The following is a 20,968-nucleotide window of genomic DNA, read 5'->3' as shown; positions in this document are numbered from 1 at the left end:
CGATGATTTTGAAGTTTTCGGGCCTATAAATATTACCAAAGTTAATATTTCTAAATCTATTTGCTTTTGCTGCCTGGAATTAAAACTTCTAAAAGAACCCTTTAAATTATATAATTTTCTTTAATTATTTGGGTAAACAAACAATGCTTAATTTTGCTCAACACTTTTGCTAAGTAATTTTATGGGTTTCAACTTTATTGGTTCCTCTTTATCCTGCCTTTCGTTATTTCTGTTCGTTGCTTTTTCCTTGTTTGTTTTTAACTTTTGCTTGCCTCTTTCTTTTTTTGTTTTGGCGACGGCAAAACGTCGAGAATGTATGAACTTTGTTTTTGTTTCCCTTTTGTTTGTTTCTTCGCAACTTCACTGGGCAATTCGGAGTTTGTCCGCTTGCTTTAGCTGTTGTTTGTTTGTTTGTTGTTTTCGGTTGTTTTGTTTGTTACCAAAGAAAGGAGAACGCAAAAAAAAGAGCACAAAAGGAAATCGGCGATTCAGATTTGGATGAAGAGGAAGATGGAGGAGATGGAGATGGCGACACGACGATCAACGAACAACGAACGGAGGGAGAAACAACAAACGACGAGAAACGACGGGCGACAAACGACAGAAGCGACAACGGCAAACGGCAAACGACAAACGCAACCGACAGGCGACAAAAGCGACAGAGCGGCGATGACGACACGAACTACACGCCGGTCGCTTTCAAACTGGAAACTGGAAATACACACACGCCGAAACGGACGCCGACTGCGCTGCCGCCGCTCTGCTCGCTCTGCGCGCCGCTCTCGCTGGCTCGCTCTCTCTCTTTGGCCCGTGGGGGGCCGTGCGAGCGAGATGGCCGTCTGTGGGGGTGCACTCGGTGCGAGCGAGAGAGCGAGAGTGTTGAGTTTCCTTCGCCCGGCACTCGGAGGGCGTGTGCAAGTGGGCGAGAGCGAGAGGGAGAGAGAGAATGAGTGAGCTGCGGGGTTCCAATAAGAAAACCAAAAACTCGAACCAAAAGTGTTGAGTTGACGCCTGTGTAGGTGTGTGTGCGAGTGTGAGTGTGTGTCTAGCGTGTGTGTGTGTAATGGGAAATGGCACCAACCAACGGCGGCAGCGACGTCGCGTCAAAAGCAGCGTGTTAGAAGTAACAAGGCAGCTGACACCACTACAACAAGGAGAAGAAGAAGTGAAGGAGGTGGAGAAAGGAGAGGAGGAGGGGAGGAAGGATTGGGGAGGCGTAGGAGCGGGAAAAATCAGGCGGAAGAAAAGATATCAAATAAATAGTTGAAGAAAAATAAAACAAATAAAAAAAAAGTAAAGGAGAAACGAAAAGATAATAAAAGAAGGCAAAATAAAAGGAGATCAAAAAGAACAGAAGGAAGAAAGAGTCAATTGATACAAATTTATATGAAAAAGAAAAAATAAATAAGCATAAATAAAATTATAAGAAAATATTTAAATAAAACAAGGAATTAGAAAAAAGATAAGGAAAATACAACCTTTTAAAGTCTTAATTTAAAAAAAAATGCCATAAAAACCTTAGTAAAAATATAAGAATTAAGAAATACTCAGCGAAATGAAAAAGAAAATAAATTGGCAGTAAAACAGAAGCTAGGGGCAAATAAAAAAGCACAGTAAATCACAACGTTCGGGGGATGGGCGCACAAAGGGGGCGTAACACGGGGGCGGCGGAATTGTAAAGAAGCAAATAATGAAAAAAAAAAAAAAAGAAGCGGCCAAGTTGACAAATGACGCGCAAGCGAAAAATGCGCTTCAATGGTCAAATGTTTGTCAAAGGGGGTGGTGGGTGGTGAGATAAATGCCAGCGGGGAGGGGCGCGGCGGGAGGTGTGGTGAGATAAACGAGGCGGCCAGGCGGCGGGCCGAAAAGGGGGTGGCATTTCCCAGGCGGAGATAAAATAAAAGCGGCTGCGAGAAAGAAGCACTTAAAGGCACAAAAGTTGACCTACAATGACCTCCAGACAATCAAGAGCACTGCTCGAAAAATGTATATTCAACATTTAAAAAATGTAAAACAAATTTTGGGTGTAAAAAAGTATGCTACAAAAAAGGTGTTAGTACAAAGTCCTTAAACAACTGAATCCTTTTTTATTTGAGTATCTGTAAGTTATACGATAAAGAAAGGATCAAAAAACTAAAGATTTAAAAAGATCTTGAAACCAAAAAACAGAAATAGATAATTTAATTTTAAAAATTATCTTTCAAGGGATTCCAAACTTTATTGTAATGTAGTTCTTGGCATTTCCGTCACATTTTTGTATGAAAACCTGAGATACCAAACAGTCTTAACCCTCCACTGGCCACCGTAACCCACCTAGGACCCCCCTCTCTTAACCCACCAAAAACTAAACGCTTGTTAGCCGCTTTGGCAGCTTTTATGCGTCCCTAAAATGTAAATGAAAAGATTTCGGATTTGCGAAAGGGGATAACGGTGAGCAAGAAATTCGCAAGTGCGAAAAAGCAGAAGAGCAACAACGACGGCGACGCTGGCAGAGCTTCTGCTGCTCTGCCGCCGCCTCTGCCGGCGTCGACGTCGTGTGACAAACTTGTCGCCAAAAGTAAAGCGCAAACATGATGGGTGCGAGCGAGATGGCGGATGGCGAGAGGCGTGCAAATGAAAAGGCAACCGGCTCAAGTCACCAACACCAAGAAGCCAAATGTATTTTGTCACACGTACTCATGTACTCACACACGTACACACACACACACACCTACAAGCTGGCACACACACACATCCAAAGAGGAGACAAAGAGCGAGCTGGCAATATGGCGGCTTTGCCGTGTGCAAGAAAAAGATGGCAAGCGACTTGCTTCTTCCTCTTTTGCTTGTGTGACAAGTTTAACCACAAACGCACACACACACACACACACACTAGTGCCGAGGGGAGAGCACAATCAAAATGGAACCTCTAATTCTCTCTTCTGCGCGAAAGAGACGCAAGATGAGGTGACAACATCTGTGTCTGTGTGTGTGTGAGTGTTTGTGGTGTGAAAAATTACAGCAAAGCAGCGACGTTTTTCGTTTCTTCTTCGTTTTTGGTTGGTTTTTTCGGATCACCTTTTTTCACGATTGTTTTTGTTTTTCCGATTTACCTTGGTGTGGGTGCGAAGGAGAAGGAGGAGGAAAGGGGACAAAGAAAAGCAGAGAAAGGCGATTTAATTGGTCTTACTATTCCTCAATTAAAGTCTCAAAAATATTAAGAAAATGTAATTTTAAAAAAATGTTTTTTCAAAGACAATATTTTAATTTAAATAAGTTTTTCATGTCAAATTTTTGTTTGCTCATTCCTTAAAATTAATACTTAAATATAAAATACATTCAATATGAAAATGAACAATCCTTGAAAACTCGTGAAAATCTTAAATAAATCTTCCACTTTTGCACAAAGTGTTGAACAATTTCCGTCTTTGATATTTGGCGCAAAACTTTTGTTTGAATGGCGCACACAAATACACACGGATGCTGTGAAAAGTCGGTGAAAAGTCAAAAGTGGAAAGGTGTTAATAAACAACCAACCAAAATGCAGAAAATCTCAAGTTTTTCGGCTTTTTCAAAGGGACCCTCGCTCAATCTCTCTCTCTCTCTCTCTGTCTCTTGCTCTCTCCGATTCTCTCGTTATTGATTCAGTGTGGTGTGTGTGTGCGTGAGGTGTGTTGAAAAAGCTTACACTTACACTTACACAGCATCCCTCACTCTTTTGCTCCCTCTTCAAGTGATTTTTTTGTTGGCGCTTTGTAGCTAATTAAAACTTAATGTGTGTGTGTGTGTCTGTATGTGTAGAAAGAAGGAGCAAAAGGGCTCATAATTATCAGAGAAAAACTTTATTTGGCGGCATTTATTTCACTGGCTGTCTTTTCCTTTCCCAGCTATCTCCCTCTCTTTCGCCGACATGCTCTCTCTTTTCCTCGCACTCTCTTTTGTTTGTTTGCTTAACATGGTTTAGTTGTGTCTGTGTGTGTCTGCAACTGTTTGCTTTTTGTCTGTGTGGGTGGAGGAGGCATTTCCCTCTGTCTGTGTGAGCCCCTTTCTCCTCGTCTCTGTATATGTATGTATATGTGTGTGTGTTTGTGGAAATTTACGAGCGGCGCGCGTTAAATTATCTAAATATGTTTGGGGCAAAAAGGTGACGACGAATGGGTTAACACTTTGAAAAGCTGCTGATGCGATGCTGCCCTCTTTGTTTGTGTTGGTATGCCTGTCTATGCCATCTGTCTATGTATGTGGGTGTTAGTTAGTTGCCTGTAAATGTGAGTGTGTGAATATCCTTAACATTTATCGGCATCCGAAAATATATTTATTTATGCATGGACCTGCACAGAAACACGATGTTAGACAGAAGATATCGGTTATAACTCAAAATAATATCGGTTGGTATAATTTAGTAGTAAAAACCATTTGATATCTCAAAAGGATATTGATTAAAGGAGCTGCAATTAAATTAGATGTATTCCAAAATAATATCGTTGGGTTTTTATCGATAACATAACTCGATATTTATCGAAATTATCGTAAATCAAAATAAATACCTAAAAGCGTAGTGCTGGAATTACATCATCTAAAAAAACCCTCAAATAGATCTGAAACTTAGTAATCAAATGTTTTAGTGGATATCCCATTTATTTCCCCCACTTTGGTCACTAATTTGCAATTGCCTCAAGCAAAGATTCGGAAAATTACGAATTTGCGCTTGTTTTTCTTGCTCGGCGGTCGAGGCAATCGATAAAATTAGCATAAAATTAAATGTAATATATGGCGAGAGGAGAACAATGGCTGGACTGGCAGCCACCCAAAAAGTGAGGGAAGGAAAAATCAGATATCGGCTGGAAGGAGGGGGAGTGAGAGAGAGCATCGCTAAATGGGGGACAGGATATGTCTAGTCCTATGTAAACTGTTTTCAGATATGTATATAACCCAACCTATTAGTGTGTGTGGGTGTGTCACATATATAGGTTTCTTGGGTTTTGCCACCTTTTTCGTAAAAATCGAAGCCGCTGATATTTATGTCCACCCACGGATGTACATAGATGGCGAAATCATGGCTAAAACCACACATGTGTGGATACCTTTTGGAAAATATTGCCGTTTGCCGACCATTCATGTTTATCCCCCGCTTTTTACTTAAGCTTTGTTGCGTTGTTTTATATTTTCCGATTTGTTTTGTTTTGCACTAATCCAATTAGAGGTAGTTTAAAAAACTGGCGCCGAGCTTATATAATTCACCATAATTCACTTGTTTTATTTTTTCCTAAGAAACTGCTGAACCGATGCCCTTAATTTTTTCACCATAAATCCAAGAATGTTTGAGCTATAAAACAAAAAAATTAAAATAATAAAAAACTGTTACGTCCGACATCATGGAATAAATAATGAAATAAAATAAGTGAATTATGGACGCGACAAAAAACAAGTAAAAATAACTGTCACGTCCGACATCCTGAAAATGACCATATATTATTTTTGCTAACAAATTGCTTTTGAATGCTTTGAAGACTACCTTTTTGCTATCACCTTAAACTTTTAGTTCCCTTCTCATTCGCCCTTTTTCAAACACTTTCCTTTTAAACTTTTCTGCAAGTTGCTCAAAAAAAAAGTAAATTAAATTCATGCTAAGGACTCCTCTATTTTTTCATAGCCATCAGTTGCAACTTTCCTTTCAAGAATCATCTCTGCACAAAGAAAAGAAGGGAGGACTAATTCATAAACATTTTTTTTAATTGTTTGTTTCTTAAATCTTGGTACCAAAAAAGTATGCAATACAATATTTTAGACAAAAAAAAGAAGATTTCATATCACTTCGGATTCTTGCAATTCTCTTTTAATATTTGATTTGTGTTGATTTATATTTTGAATCAAATTAAAAGAAAAAATAGGTTTTTATATGGGCATTTCCAGGATGTCGGATGTGACATTTTTTTACTTAAATTTTAAAAATAGGAGTGACGAGGTATATATTTAGCTCAGCAAGCGATTTTTGAAGGCTAAAGTCAAAAACAGTCACGTCCGACATCCTGGAAATGCCCATATATAAAATTAAATATTTTCAAGATATCGCTGTTTTTTTTGTTCTTTCCCCCCTTTTTCAGCTCTTTTTATCCCCGTGTTTCGCTGCCTATCCTACGTTCGTCTGATGAGTGTTGCCTACTTTGGAGCGTCAAGTAAATTGCCAGCCATTGTGGGCGTTTTGGATGTGTGGGCGGATGGGCGGTGGGTGGCTGGGTGGCCACTGCAATTGCTCAATTACAGTGCAACAGACAATGCACACATACACTCGCAGAGCACCGCAGCTGTGTGTGTTTGAGTGTGTTATATTGTGTTGAATTTCACGCCAGGCTGCCAAGTGTAGTCCGTAGTTTTTCGCCATTTTTAACGCGTCGCGTGTGTGTGGGTGTGTGTGTGTGTCGGTCTGCCTGCGTGTATGTGTGTGTATTTATTGTTTAATTAACTTTACGCCTGTCTATCACACACACACACACACAGACAGACAGCCGACGGGAGAGACAGACTTTCGATGTTGTTTGCTCGGCTTTGTCTGCTGTCTGTGTGTGTCTGGCTTTTCCATCTCTGTGTGCGTGTGTGTGTGTGCTTTTCCCTGAGCGTATGTGTTAGTGCATTCTGTGCATAGTCCTTGCATCCTGGCCGCTTGTTGTTGTTTTTTCAGCTCAACACAAAAGTTAATCAGTTAGGGCAATGTGTGAAAAACAAAGTGCATTTCCCTCGAGAGACCATCTCTCTCACTCACTCGCTTTCTTTCCCTTTCCCGTTATCGCTTATCGCCGAGAAGTGAAATAAAGATTGGGTTTCCAGAGAGGATTACCCAGGAGTTAACTTGTAAGCTTAACAAGATTACTCGAAAAAGATTTATCAATTATTATATCTCTTGTGGGTAATCCAATACCGAAGTCTGATTAATTGGCTATCGATTGTTGGTCGATTATTTCGATAATCTTGTTTTACATGTTAACTAACAGAAAGGTGACCCAAAGCAGTGGTTACCTAAATCTTTCGTTACCTTATAATAGTAATTCCCCAAAAATCTCCAAGCAAATTGCTAACAAAATTGAAAAGTTTGTCATTTTAGAAACAAATTGAATTAGCCAAGTTTTGACCTTGCCAAAGTGTTTTGGAATATAAGCAAAGGAAAAATTTAAAACAACTCGGTAACGTGTTGGTAATAGTTAACTTTGGCTTACAATACAGCTATCCAAGTGGTTTTTTTTAATTTCATTAAATTACAACTTTTGTAGGTGTCTGTAGAAAGTTTCTGTGATTTGAAATAAAATTAAATTGTATTACTTCTGGCTTAGTAAGTTAACAAAGTTGAAGATGTTAAAAGGTTTCTAATAAAAATATTTTTTAATTTACACTATAAACATTACATCTTTTTTTATCCCGATGTATATAATTACTATATTTTTTCTTTACCCATTTAATTGCTCACTGAACTTTTTACTGCTTTTGGGTTAACTAACTTTTTTCGCCCTTTTTTCTGATTTAATTTATTTCTATCATTTTTGCTTTCTTTATTTTTAGTTTTTATTTTTTCGTAGTACCCTATGATTTTTCCTATTTTTTTTATTTTTATTAGGTCTACTTTTCCCTATTTTCCCTTCTTTGTCGACGTTTTCCCGGGTCCGATGTTTCTTTCTGCCTTTCTGCACTGCTTTTGTTTTGTCTCTCGATTCTCCTTTTGGCTCTTCCTTTTCCTTCTCCTCCTTCACTTCCTCCTCCTCCCCCTCCCCAGTTCCCTGCTTTCTCTCCTTTCTTCTGCGCTGTTTGGCAGTTTCCATTGAAAAGCGCTCTTCACAAGCAATTAAACACACAAAAGCGTTTTGCACGCCGCGCCGCAAGCGAAACGGACCACTTCGGGGGGTGGTGGTGGGGGGATAATATCGGGGTGGTTTCGGGGGGAGGGGGTTTCAAGGTTGCTTGAAGTTGGTAGCACCAACAATGTGGCCAAGATAAATGGATGGCAAACTCGGGAGCTCAGCTGCAAAACTGCAATATGAATAATCGCCTGCCTAAAAGGGGAATACACCCGCAGAAAAATCTAGGAAAAATTCGGAATATTTTAACAAAATGATATATTGTAAAAAAGAATTATAAATAAAAAAAGCTTCTATAAAAAATTAATTCTCATGCATTTTTTTACGGTTAAACTTTAAACCCTACTTTAAATTTAACGAGAAAAACCGGTAGTAAAAAATAAAAACCAACTTTAGCACTAAGAAATATTTCATTGCATACTTTTCAGCGCCTTCAAAAGTGATTTCAAACCTCAGGAGATTTCACACATTTATTTCCAGTGTAAAAAGCGGGCTGCAAGGAGGCTACACTGGAGGGGCTGCGAGGGAACGAACGGGGGACCGTGCAAAGTGGTTGGTGTCAGGGGCGTCGGGCGGGCTGGAAAAGTGGGGGTGGCGGTGTGTGCAGCCAACACTTTTTGTGTGAAAAGCTCTGAGGGCGTAGGGAATGTCTGGGCTTCGAGTGTTTACACAAGCGATTGGCCAAGACACAGAGGTCCGTAGTCCGGAGTGTGCGAGCGAGACGGGTAGGGCGGAGCGAAAGAGAGAGGGCGAGACAGGATGGAAGAGGAAGAGGCGAAAAGGGGGACATCTCCTCGATGGCGAAGGAGTGGCCAAAGTACACAAAATTCACACCAACACCAACACTTGACAATTTCCCACTGACTGGGAAAATGGAAATGTTTGTATGTCTCCACGAGGGCGAGACAGTGTGCGTGCGACAGAGAGGGCAACAGCCGGGCAGAGCGAGACGGGGCGATGGCTTGCCAATGAGCAAACGCCAAAGTTGTCTTCGTTTCTAAGCCAAAAGCCACCTACGACATGTGAGATACCAGGCACACACACTGCTGTCCAAGTGTGGGTGTGTGTGGGTACTTGAGTGGGTGGGTGGGTGTGTGTGGGTGTGCTAGCGTGTGTGCGGCAGCTGCGGATGTGTCAAGGATGCCAAAGCGGATCTGATCCCCGGCAAAAGTGGCCATATCCATCCATAAACAAACACGAAAAGCACTCTCAGATAAAAGCGGAGATAATGTTAATTTGGGTACAGTAAACTCTCCCTAGGCAGAAACTCAGTTTCATATTGCTTTGAATAATCCCTATAATAAAAGCTAAAATATCAGTCCATTAGTTAGTAATAATTATCCTATATAAAACTTATTTGTTGTTACTTTTTAAATACCAAATTTCATTTTACTTCACATTCGATTGGAGGTGCATGGCTCTTATTGATGTCCAAAAAATAGAAAGGAGATATAAAACATAATTTTTAAAAGCTTTTGTATTAGCTTCACATTCACTAATTTTTTTTCCTAAAATATACAGATTTCTAATCGTCAAATGTTTCGAATAACTAAAAAACAAAGAATCCATTCGGTTGTAATTACGGATCAAATATTTCCAAAACCATTTTCCATTTTTTCCATCTTTAAGATCCTTATTATCCTTGTTTAAGGCACCTTCTTCCGTTTTTTAAGCAATTTAAAATGGAGAGTTTTTCTGAACTCATAGATAGGAAAGCCGTTGCAAATAACTATAATTATAAATTAGCAATTTAAAAAAAAAATTTAAAAACTAAACGACAATTTCCAATAAACTCTTAACTACAAATCGTCTCGGTAATAAACGAAAGCAATATCAAAATCACACTTAAATTAGCTTGCACTTTATTTGATCGATAAATAAACCAAGAGGAATATTTGAAAGCAATTCCCAGCTAGTTCTGTTAATTAAACGAGTATTTTCCACTTTCGATTTGAGTGCAGGGCAATTAAGGAAAATCAATTCTGGAGGCCCAACAGTTGGCTAAACAGATGAGAAAATCTCATCGTTGGTCAGGCGAAATTAGTAAAACCCATTTGAAATTTGAAATTAATTATAAATTTTGTCAATCGATTTTCGGTCTGAATATGGGAATAGGAAAAGGAAGCAGGAAGCTCTGGAGAAGGCGAAGGCGAAGACGGGACTTTTCCATTTGCTGTGAAACATTTTGAAAACTTTTATTCACATATTTATTTATTCATTTCCCCGAATGCAAGTGGATGTGGAAGTGGAAGTGGAAATGGAAGTGTGTGTTTGCCTTCAAGTGTCTGACTCGTGTCAAGTCTTTCAAAAGCCAACTACGATTCCATTAACAACGGCAACACAAACAGCTGCACAAAACTCTCTATGACGCTCATAAAACTCGGCAGCAGCGGGCACCCCATGCAGTGCATCTGGAAAAGCGGAAAAACAGGGAAAACTGGGGGCCGACCGACGGAAGGGGGGGTGGGCGGCCAAGCGGGAGAGCAAAGTGTAAATGAAAACATGACACCTGGCAGAACTTTTATGATGCGCTAAAAAGCAAACTTTCCGTTTATTATGCAAAGAGCATAGCTACAGAGAATTTACAAAAAAAAAGAACTAACAAGATTGCGATAGTGCAGTTTTCCGACTTAGCGATACCCGGTAATTGAGCTATTCAAAAATGCATCATCCGTGCAGGGAAGAAAAGTTAAGTTAAAACATCCTAGAGACTTCTTTGCATTAAGTATCAAAAATCTAACAGCGATATATTATCGGATAAATCGAATTATCGGTTTCTATCGGTGAAGTTTCTTAATTAAGGCTTCTGAAATCATGTAAATTATGTGGTTCTACACTCATAAAAATTAATTTCTAAATTTTGGAAATCTCGCCATTGAATCGGCCTACCTTTGAAAATAGAAAAAAAATTTCTTGTTATTAGAAAATTTGCGTTTGAATACAGAAAACCTTTCTTGATGGAAAAAATTCAAGAAAGAATTTTTCTTAAAAATAGAAAAATGAAAATCTCATATGTCTGTTTTGCCGTCGCAGCCAAAACATTTTTGTACGTATTTTAGGACAAAATCACCTTTGAATATATGAATGAAATGACCCTAGAATATAGGAAAGTAGCCATTGACTTCCTTCGGCTGCCGAATGTTAACGACAAGAAAAACGAAGTGGGACGAAGGCCTACCCGGCTACCGACTTCTCTGATCCCCCGAGCGTCAGTTGTGAAAAAAATTCGTGAGTGATGGACGTGATTTTCAAGCGGATAAGAGGTGAAGCCTTTTTCCAAATATTCAAAGGTATGTAAATATATAATTTTTTGTGTAGCGGGCGTACAATTGTATGTATGTAATTAAAGGATAAATTTCAAATCTCTTTACCAAGCGTATACCAATTCAGTTGAATTGTTTTTTAGCTAAGAGCTACGTACATACATACATTTCTATATAAATTTGTGGGTGTAGAGTTCTATAATAACTTTATCCTATTACTCGCATTTTATTTATTTTTCAGAGTGAAAATACCTGCAGTTGCATCAGCCAAATAATTTGTTTGGCGAAGCTGTAATTTTGTTTTAAAACATTCTAAGGTAAGAAAAATATGTTGTATTTGTTTGACATACTTACGGCATACTTGCGGCTGACCCGATCTGAAACCCGATTTTCAACCCTTTCATATTCTGCTCCTCTCTCTCGCTCGCTTGACCTACGCGTCGCGAGTTCTCTCTGCTCCTTCTTAAAAATGACATGATCTGCCCTGCTTACGTTCGGTCTCCCTTCGCGCAAAGGACTGTATGTAAATATATATGTATGTATGTACGTGTCTCATCCGTGCCTCTCTCTCTCTCTGAAATTCGATTTTCAACCCTTCATTTTCTACCTGTCTTGCTCCTCTCTCTCGGTCGTCTGACCCATGGTGGAACTATACAAGGTGATCTCGTCGCGAGAGCTGCCCTCTTTTGAGGACGTTATTTGTGCCAGTCTCTATCTAGCTATCTCATTCTATCGCCTAAGAGAGACAGAGAGGTAAACATATTTAACGTCCTCAGCAGAGCTGACGAGACCACCTTGTATAGTTCCACCATGGTCTGACCAACGTGTTTGTATTTTGGCTATTATTAGCATTACATTATTTCAAAAAAGTTGTTTATCTAAAAACAAATCTATCAATGATTAATGATATATCCCAATTTTTTTCTAGATGAGGAAAGGCGAAGAAAATGGATCACCTTAGGTCATATGAAGTTCAACAGACCTTGGGTAATAACAATGTTTTCTTGAGTCAAAAATGTGTTATTTAAAAATGTTTAAATGTTAAGTGTTAAATGTTTTAAATGTAAATAAATATAATATGCAAAAGAAAAAACCAAGTTACATTTTATTTTTAGGGTTTCAGTGTTAATATTAAACTTCCTTTCAAGAAATATTATTTCTTAAATCAAGAAATAAAATTTCTTGAAAGGAAATTTAAACAAGAAAGAATTTTTCTTGTTTAAAAAGTGGCTTTCTAAAAAACCCTTTCTTGTTTTAAGAAATTTAATTTCTTGAAACAAGAAACAAACCACCTTTGAAACAAGAATCGCCTTTCTTGTTTTAAGAAATATTTTTTCTTGTTTTTATGGTGGCTTTCTAAAAAACCCTTTCTTGTTTTAAGAAATATAATTTCTTAAAACAAGAAATATTTTTTCTGGTTTTAATGGTGCCTTTCAAAAAAACCATTTCTTGAAACAACGGTGAGGTCGCCTTTGGCAAAAATTCAAGAAAGAATTTTCTAGATTTTAAGGAAATTCTTCGATTTTTTTTTATGAGTGTAGGATTTAACAATTCTTTGGATTTTATGAACTATTAAGTTATCGCTAATGCTATCGAAAGTTAGCCAGCTCTTTCGAGATACCTCTTATCGATATACGTTGGTAGATGTATCACTTTTTTTCTTTAAATAAACCCTGAATTAAGTATCAAAAATCTAAAGTCCTAAAAGTATCTTAATTCTTAATTAAGACTTCCCAAATCATGTGAATAATGTGGTTCTAGGATTTTATAATATTTTTTATTTTATCGGTCTTTCTATCGATAGTTAGACTGTCCATTTAGAGGGTAGTACTGCTGAGGCCCAGCCAACATAACTGAGTGCAACCTGAAGTGCTGCAGTGCTGACCAGCGGAAAAGGGAAAAGCTGGAAAAGCTGAGGCAGAAGCTCATTACAGGACCTGCGGCTGTGTGCGTGTGTGCCGAAGTTTGTTTGCCAGTCGGATTGGATTTGTATGGGTGAGTGAGTGTGCCAGTGTGTGAGCGTATGTGTAAGTGTATGGGGGGCTGGGGGGTTGGGGTTATGTGGTGTTGGCCAAAGGGGCGTTGCAATAAAAAAGGCGCCAGGCTGACGACGCGTTCAGCAATTATGCCACACAATGGCTAAAATGGACGGGAGAGCATGTGAATGTGCCGCAAGAACAAGCGCAAGAAAATGCCAAAGTTTCCAAAGAGAAGGGTCAACACACCCTCCGGACGTCCCCCCTCAATTCCCTCCGCCCCCTCGGCCATTCCCGATTCTCTGGGTCTTTTATAGGTGCGATGGGTAAACAACAACATTGCACTGGGGGCCCCCTAAAGTTGAAATCGAAGTTGGAGCTGGGCAGCCAAGGCGAGGGATTTGCGTGCTGACTAATGGAACGCCGCTTGAGTCGCCGTAATTGTCGATTCTTTTGCTTAATGGATCTGTGTCCAGCTATTAAAAATCAAGATTTTATGGAGATTTATCGGTATATATCAAAAAATACATTTTTTTATTATTTATGGATCTATCTCTTGATATTGGAAATTTAAACATTAAATATTGCAGCAGGTTTCGAAATTGTATGTATCGAAAATATCGATATATTATCGGAAATTTGAGATATTTAAGTTAAAATCAACAGAATATCTCAATAGATGTCAAAATTTAAAGTATCGAACAATATACCTTTGAACCTTTGAATATCTCATGTTTAAATCCATATATCATTAAATTGCAATTTGCATGATTTCCTTATAAATTTTTTTTATTGATATATATTTAATTTATTAAAAAAAGCTATATATTCTTTATAAAGGTACTACCTTTCGGAAGCATTGTGTTCTCCCCGCTCAATTCGCAGCTTCCCCCATTTTTTACCATCCTCTGACCAATCAGCTAAATGAATCTGACCGAATGGACGCGCCAGCGGGCACATCAAATGAAATCGAGCATTGTCCGAGGGCCCGAACCAAAAAAATATCCAGTAAAATGTCAAACCAAAGGGCAGTGGGTGGAAAATATTGGAGGGGTTTTCAGGGAGCGTTACAATAAAGCTCGTGGGGCGAACAAAGAACGCCGGAGAATGGCAAGAAAAGCTGTGAGGAGAAGAAAAGAACACTTATAAATAAAAACATGCTCATTAATGTAAAAGTCAGCGACAGACAGAGACGGCTAGAGCCGTGTGAGAGTGAGAGGGCCAGACAATGGCAAAAATCGAGGCGTCGACGCTGGAATAGAAATACACTTTAGTTACACTCCACCTCCCCATTTCCCCTCTAAGCTCCTTTTGGCCATTATGATATTGTATTGAAAGTGCCAAGTGATGCTGTCATAAAAAGTTGCGCTCGGTTTGAGCTTTTCCCCGTCAAAGGAAAATGAGAAGAAGTAAGTGAAAGAGCCGAGTCGGAAAATACAGAAAAGTCAAATTAAATGGAAGCAAAGAAATGGCATTGTATTGATTTGAATTGATATCTTGATATAAAATAGTATTCCTTAAGCTATAATTTCAGGGAAACCCAAGCTAACCTCAGCTTTTCTATCTCCTCTAATTGAGACCAAGAAAAGCCGCTTAAGAAATTACCTCGAAACTTTTCAGGCTTTCTTTCATTCGAATCTGCGGACTCAAGGCGTAACTTTAGTTTGCGCACAATAAAACCAAGGATGCTGAATCCTTTTGAATAAGCTGCTCCCTCGGCAATTTGCATAGCAATTAAAGGAAACTGTCAAGTGTTTTTTTTTGTATATTTCTTTTTTTTTTTTTGCTAACCCTCCGGAACAACAAACAAACAAATAAAGAAGAGAAATCGCGTGAAAATGCGCCAAATTGTTAGACAAAAATTTGCTGTATACATTATGCACAGCCACTCAAAAAAAAAAATAAAAATAAGAGAAGAAAAAAGAATAAGGGGCGTAGAAGGGGGGTTTGTTTCAGCTGCCAAGACGTTCAACTTTTTGAGTCGGCGGCCAAATCATTCCAGCAATGTTTCCAACTTCAAGGAAGCAAAAAATGAAGGCGAGGAGTATGAAAAGGAATTTTAGTTCTGGCATTGTCAGACGGTGGGTGGAAAATGGGAAATCTCCAAAGGGGGGTGGCGACGATGCACTTGACAGCTGCGAGCTGAAAAAACTTTTGGGACGCCATCAAAAGGCTCGATGAAGTGCTTCAAGGAGTCTCCCATCGAAATCAATTTGATCCTGTAACAAGTAGCATCCCCCTCCGCCACCCCTTAAAATTTCTACCCACCTGCAGGCACAGGCGCCCCTGTCAAAAAAAGAGAGCTTCCAGCTCCGTTCTCGATTCTCTTCAATTTTCTCCCAAGCTTTGCTTATAAATTAAATTCGTAATTGATTCCTGAATCCGCAATCCTGCAAATGGGATTACAACACGTTGGAAAATCGCCCGAATGAGAACCACCCCCGAAAAGCAATCACCATGGAGGGGGGTGTTTCGGTTTATGTGGAGGAAAATTGCGTGTGCTGCTACTGAAGTCTGGGGCCAAAGGAAGTTTCCAGGATGTCAGTCAGTTTTGCCCGAGACAGGACCTTCTCCATCTCTCGGCTCGGTTTTTCCCCTGCTGCCAAGTCAGCTGGCGTGTTAGTCAGTCAATAGATAGGCCAGGATACCAGGATACAAAGGATCTGTCCATCGGATGTACGAGCGAAAACACACACATCCCATCCATATATATGTATGTATCGTACATGCAGAAGATGTGGTGCGTATTTATCGGTTAAGTGTTCAGTGTTGCCTTCAACCCCCAAAAAACAAGGATAAGTGCCGCATCCAGGCCAAAATCCAAAAATTACAATCCCCTCTTTCGTTTTCTTCCGCCGGTAATAACAACAACAATGGAGCTGGCATTTTATAGCAGCCAAATACATATATACAGAGTCCTAAATACTAAGCACTGAGTACTGAATCCTGAATCCCGAGTCATAGCCCATATCCATGTCATAAGTCCGTTAGCAGCTTACGGACCATCGAGCCACCCCGGCCGAAACCGAAACCGAAAACCTCTCCGATTAATTGAAAAGTCAGGATGTTTCTACATAAATGGGTAATATATGTCCTGGTATTTTAAACAGTATTTTGGGTCCCATTTTTCCTTATTTTCTTGAATGCTTTTTAAGATATTATTATAGTTCTATCTAACCTAAATATTTTAAAGTAAATATTCTATCAAATTTACAAAAAATTTCAAATATCTATTTATATTAAATAATTATATTTACTTTATTAACAAACCCTACATATCATTTAATCCCCACTAAATAGGCATCAGATACGAAAGGCAGGTTGCCCCAGAAACAAGAAGAAAACATTTCCCGATAAGGACACAAACACTTAAGGGTTGCTAAACATCCTTTGAAAAGGGTTAAGCACTATGTTTCTAAACAGTCATAAAAGTCACTAAGCGCTAATAAGTATGATAATAAATTCCATCTCTAAGGGAAATTAAATGGAAAATGTTTGCTTAACAAAACACTTTAAGGAGATAGGGATAATGGGCCTTAAAATTATGATGGTTGGAAGGTTAGATGGTTTTGAATATTTTACCCTATTTCCAAACATTAATTCTAATTGATTTCTAATAAATTTGTTATATATTTTTAAGTCTTGTTATTCTTTATTTCTGAGTTTCCAAAGTGAAGGAACTTTTCGAGGGACCAGATTGATCGAATGCCTGGCGAAGACTTGTCGAGTTCATGGCTCAGCTCGTTTGGCAAAAGCCGAGCCAAGCGACAAATCCAGTTCTGAATACAAGTTTGTATCGGTGGTCCTAGGCTGAAAGCCCACCGATCTCCCCGATCTCCGCGCCCACCAAGTGGAAGCCCCATACGAAAACCGGACGGCGTTGCAGACGCCGACTTGAGATATTATGTTTTCCGCAGCTGTCAAATTTGATTTGACAAATGTAAATAATACGGACAGACAAAGAGATTGTTGACATAATGGAAGGCGAGCTGATTTACACTTTTAGCTGCGTGTCGAGATGCGATCGTGATCTCGTCTGTGGAGCCCCAAACTCCCCCATCTATATATCGTATTTTTCTTCTTTATTATCATTTTTTTTTTGTTTTTTTTTTTTGTTGTCATGCCTGAACAACCCGCAAATCTACCGACTGTTTGACTGACTGCCTCCGGCTAATGGCTACAAATTGTCACATCAGTTAAGTAGCGAAAAAAGTATGAGAAAAACAATTGGCGAGGCGATAAACTGATGATACGGGTTCGGAAAGAGTTAGCTAATTGGATAATGGTTCCGATTTCGATGCGCTTCAGTGGATGGGGATGGGGACCTTGCTAATAACATCCCTGGTGTCATACAGTAATTATTTAAATTGGTAAGTGAGGTTTCGGGATTTGAACAAAAGACATTACAAAAGAAAAGCTCTATAAAAAATTATAATAATAGTTCTTTAATACTTTATCAGTGATTTAAATTACAGGTGGTTAGCGAGAAGCTTACGAAAGATTTAGTGACAGAAAATTAGTTTTAATCGAAATAAATAAAATTTCAGGATAAATTATGGTGAGATTTTTTTGTAGAGTTTTAAATTTGTTTTTGTAGATATTTTATTAAATTAAATTGCGTTCAATCTCCTAAAATGTATTCAATTATTCAACTGCTATGTATTTAATGTATTCAACTGCTATTTTCCAAATGGCTTCAAAATCTATATGTTATATATGCATTTCCAAAGACTAAGTTAGAATACAAAATCCATTCATAATATTTTGAATACCAAGACAGCATTAGCTAAAAAGTAGTGATATTCAGGATATGAAACGGTATCTGAAAATCTTAGGCGGAAAACCAGTAAGTTGTATTATTTTCTTTGGACCTCCCACCTTGTTTTTGTTTGTTTTTTATATTTGTTAAAATAGTTAAAATATTCCACACTTTATGCACTTTTCAATCACTATTTTGAATTTTGTCAGGTTTTCGAAAAATGCTGGGATGCACAAAAAAACAAAACAAAACAGAATTAGCAGGGTGTTGTTGTTTTTCTTTTCGATTGAGAATTTTTCGCTTTCCTCGTTAACGAAACGGTTAAACGGTTAGCGGTTAAACGGTGAACCGTATCGGTTAAGGTCAGTGTTTTTCGTTTGATTTGTTTTGATTTTGGTTTGATTTTCGTTTCGGCATGAGCCAAAAAAGGGGAATCACGCGTAAACACGGCGAGACATTTGGTTTATCTGGCAAATGGCAAAAGCGACGCGACGGCAAAAGCGTTTGACGTGAGCGTGTGACAGGCGGCGACTGCTGGCCGAGAACGATCCAAAAAGCCGAAAAGCCCGAAAAACAAAAAAAACCGGGCCAAGACGCCGCCGAGCGCCAAAGTGCAAGACGCCGGCTGCGACGTTGGCAGAGGCGCCGGCAGAGTGCGAAAGTGGGGAATCCCCATCGTGAACTTGTGTGCGTGGGGGGGCGGTGGGCGATTTATGCTGTTCACCACACACGGGGGCAGCAGAGCTTAGGCCAGCTTAGCAGCATAGGTTTTCCCCATCGGCTGGCTGTCCGAATGACAAGCATTTTGACACCCAAGTCGGGGGTACTGTTTTTCTTCAATTTTCTTTTCTTTTCTACAGATTTAGACCATTTCTTTGTAATCCCAACACTTTTCTACCCTTTCTTTATTTTCTTTTCCATTTCCTAACCTTTATTCTACATGTACTTTGAAAAGCCCCCCTTTAAAGCCCCCTTTTGGCGAACCCACCTACTCCTACACCCCTGGACCTTCCGCTATGATCTCCGCTCTTCGTTTCATATGAAGTGTCGACGTTAACTAACAGAACTCCAGTTTTGAATGACGCTACTCGCCACTCTGCCCGCAACGCTCACCAAACCCACCACGGCAGCGCAGTCGACGGCGACGGCGGCAGAGGCTTCGCTTTTGAGTGAGTGTGTGCGTCTGAGTGCTTCTGTGTGCGTGTGAATGGAGCAACTGAGTAGTTGAGCACTCACTCAGGACCGGTTTGAATGTTATGTTTTTCTTCATCCAGCATTTTTTTTTCGCCGAGCCAGGATAACAACACGCAGGATAACTCACGCACATTCGAATCGCATCCTTTGGCTCCTTCGAAAAAAAAGGACAACGGTTAAACGGTTAAATGTGTGCGTGAGGTGGCCATTTTTTTGTTGGGTGGGGAGACTGCGAAAAACTGGAGCACAGATTAAGTCCCTGCCAAGCGAAAATAAACAAATTTACAAATATATACAGACGTGGAACCAATTTCGGGAAAAGGAAAAGGAGCAAAACAAAACCATTGGACGGGGAACATTGTTTATGGCCATCGGTATCCGAAGGAAAATCAGGAGACAGCTTTAAGATACTGAAACTGAATAGGATATCAAAAGATACGATTTAAGAAGTCCTTTTAGGAAATTAGTTTTTTGTTTAAAAGTAAGATAATCAAACAAGAGAGTTCTGTAAAATATTTATATAATTATATAAGTATTTATTCTTCACATTTAAGTATTTATTTTAGAGTTTTACAGTCAGTCATTTTTGACATTTTAGTAAAGACATTCACTTCACTTTTTGATATTCTTAAGAGCATTAAAAGTAATTTTATAGTTGGGGTACTGAACGCTTTGAATTTGATATTTTAAGAAAGATTATTTTGTTAGAATCGAAAAAGTGCTTTAATGAAACGTTTAAAAGAAAAAGAACATTAAACATTTTAAAGGATTACATCGAAAGAGTGTGATTTCAAAGCAATATTAACATAAATAAAAAAATAACGTGGTTAAAGTTATCAATGAAATTGGATTTTTAAATTTCTAATATGCTTTTGAATGCTTCAATATTTTAAAGGTTGTTTTCCAAAATGTATTATTGAAAAAATTTACAAATAAGGAAAAGAATAGTTTGCTAATTTAGAGATGTTCATCTTTTTTTCTTTGTAAGATTTTATTAAGGACTTGAAAGGCAAATCCCGTGACACAAAATGGTGTCATTAGCGGTAAAGGATAAGGCAGAATTAGCAGAACTAGAGAATAAGAGCGAGAGGCTGCGTGCGAGAGGGAGGCAAGATGCTGGCGTAAATCTAACGGTAGTCCGAATGCCTTATGACACTTTCCTACGCTTTTCGCCCTGCTTTTTCATCCGCCGAAGCGCCAGAACGTAATGAATAAAATATGCAATAAGCGTAAAGCAGCAGAAATATGCAAATTCGTTTACAGCGTCGCATCTTCTCCACTCTCTTGCCGCCCCCCGCCCCACACCCAACTCCTTCCCTCTCGCTCCAACTCAGGCCTCTGCCCAGCAGGGCGAGCGAGACGGCCATAGAGTAACGCCCCCTGTAAGGCGACCATTTTACACAGTATCCTGGGTGCCAGAGCGAGAGGGCAACGGTTCGGGCCCATGCGCATGCTCGGTGAGAAGAAAAGAGAGAGAGAGCAAGACCTCGTGTGCTTGTGTGTGTGTGAGTGATTTGAGCGCTTTTCACCCGGCTATGGTGAATTTTTTTCGCCACCTCACGATCGCTTTGTGGGCGGAGTCTTGGCTCTGAGTGAATGTGTGTGTGTGTGTGTGGGAGCGAGATGGGGCAACTGGAGAGAAGGCAACACACACTCACACAGCGATTTTGTCACACAAGCAAGAATGTCCTTTGCCTTTTCCTTACCCTCTCCCTCGTCCTTCGCTTCTCCACCCACATTTCCCGTTTTCCACTCCTCTATTTTTATTTCATTTGACTTTTTGGCGCCAAAATCTAGGATCAAACTGAGAAAAGGGAGTGAAATATCGAGCTAAAGTTTAGGAGCTGTTTAGGCGGTTTTATTTTGGATAATTCTAAATTGCATTGCATAAAAAGTGTAATTTTGGACTACCTTTATTTACCATCTGGAACTTTTAGTTACATTTAAATTTTA

General features: G+C 39.2%; 1 protein-coding gene and 1 long non-coding RNA gene across 2 annotated transcripts in view; one reads left to right on the top strand and one right to left on the bottom strand.

Moving 5' to 3' along the window:
• Positions 1–693, bottom strand: part of bi (T-box transcription factor bifid) — a 62,517-nt gene extending 61,824 nt beyond the window's left edge. The window contains exon 1 of the mRNA XM_070218975.1: positions 273–693. The gene's annotated coding sequence lies outside the window, so the exon portion shown is untranslated. The remainder of the gene's footprint in view (positions 1–272) is intronic.
• Positions 694–10,725: 10,032 nt separating this feature from the next.
• LOC138913871 (uncharacterized) lies at positions 10,726–12,497 on the top strand. The gene is made up of 3 exons (XR_011419739.1): positions 10,726–11,113; positions 11,328–11,403; positions 12,015–12,497. It is a non-coding gene; the product is annotated as an uncharacterized lncRNA (long non-coding RNA).
• The last annotated feature ends 8,471 nt before the right edge of the window (positions 12,498–20,968 follow it).

This window comes from Drosophila takahashii, chromosome X (assembly GCF_030179915.1).
Source record: "Drosophila takahashii strain IR98-3 E-12201 chromosome X, DtakHiC1v2, whole genome shotgun sequence".
In the NCBI taxonomy this organism is placed as follows: Eukaryota; Metazoa; Arthropoda; class Insecta; order Diptera; family Drosophilidae; genus Drosophila; species Drosophila takahashii.
Note: the sequence above shows the minus strand (reverse complement) of the source record. Positions and strands in the feature narration are given on the sequence as shown.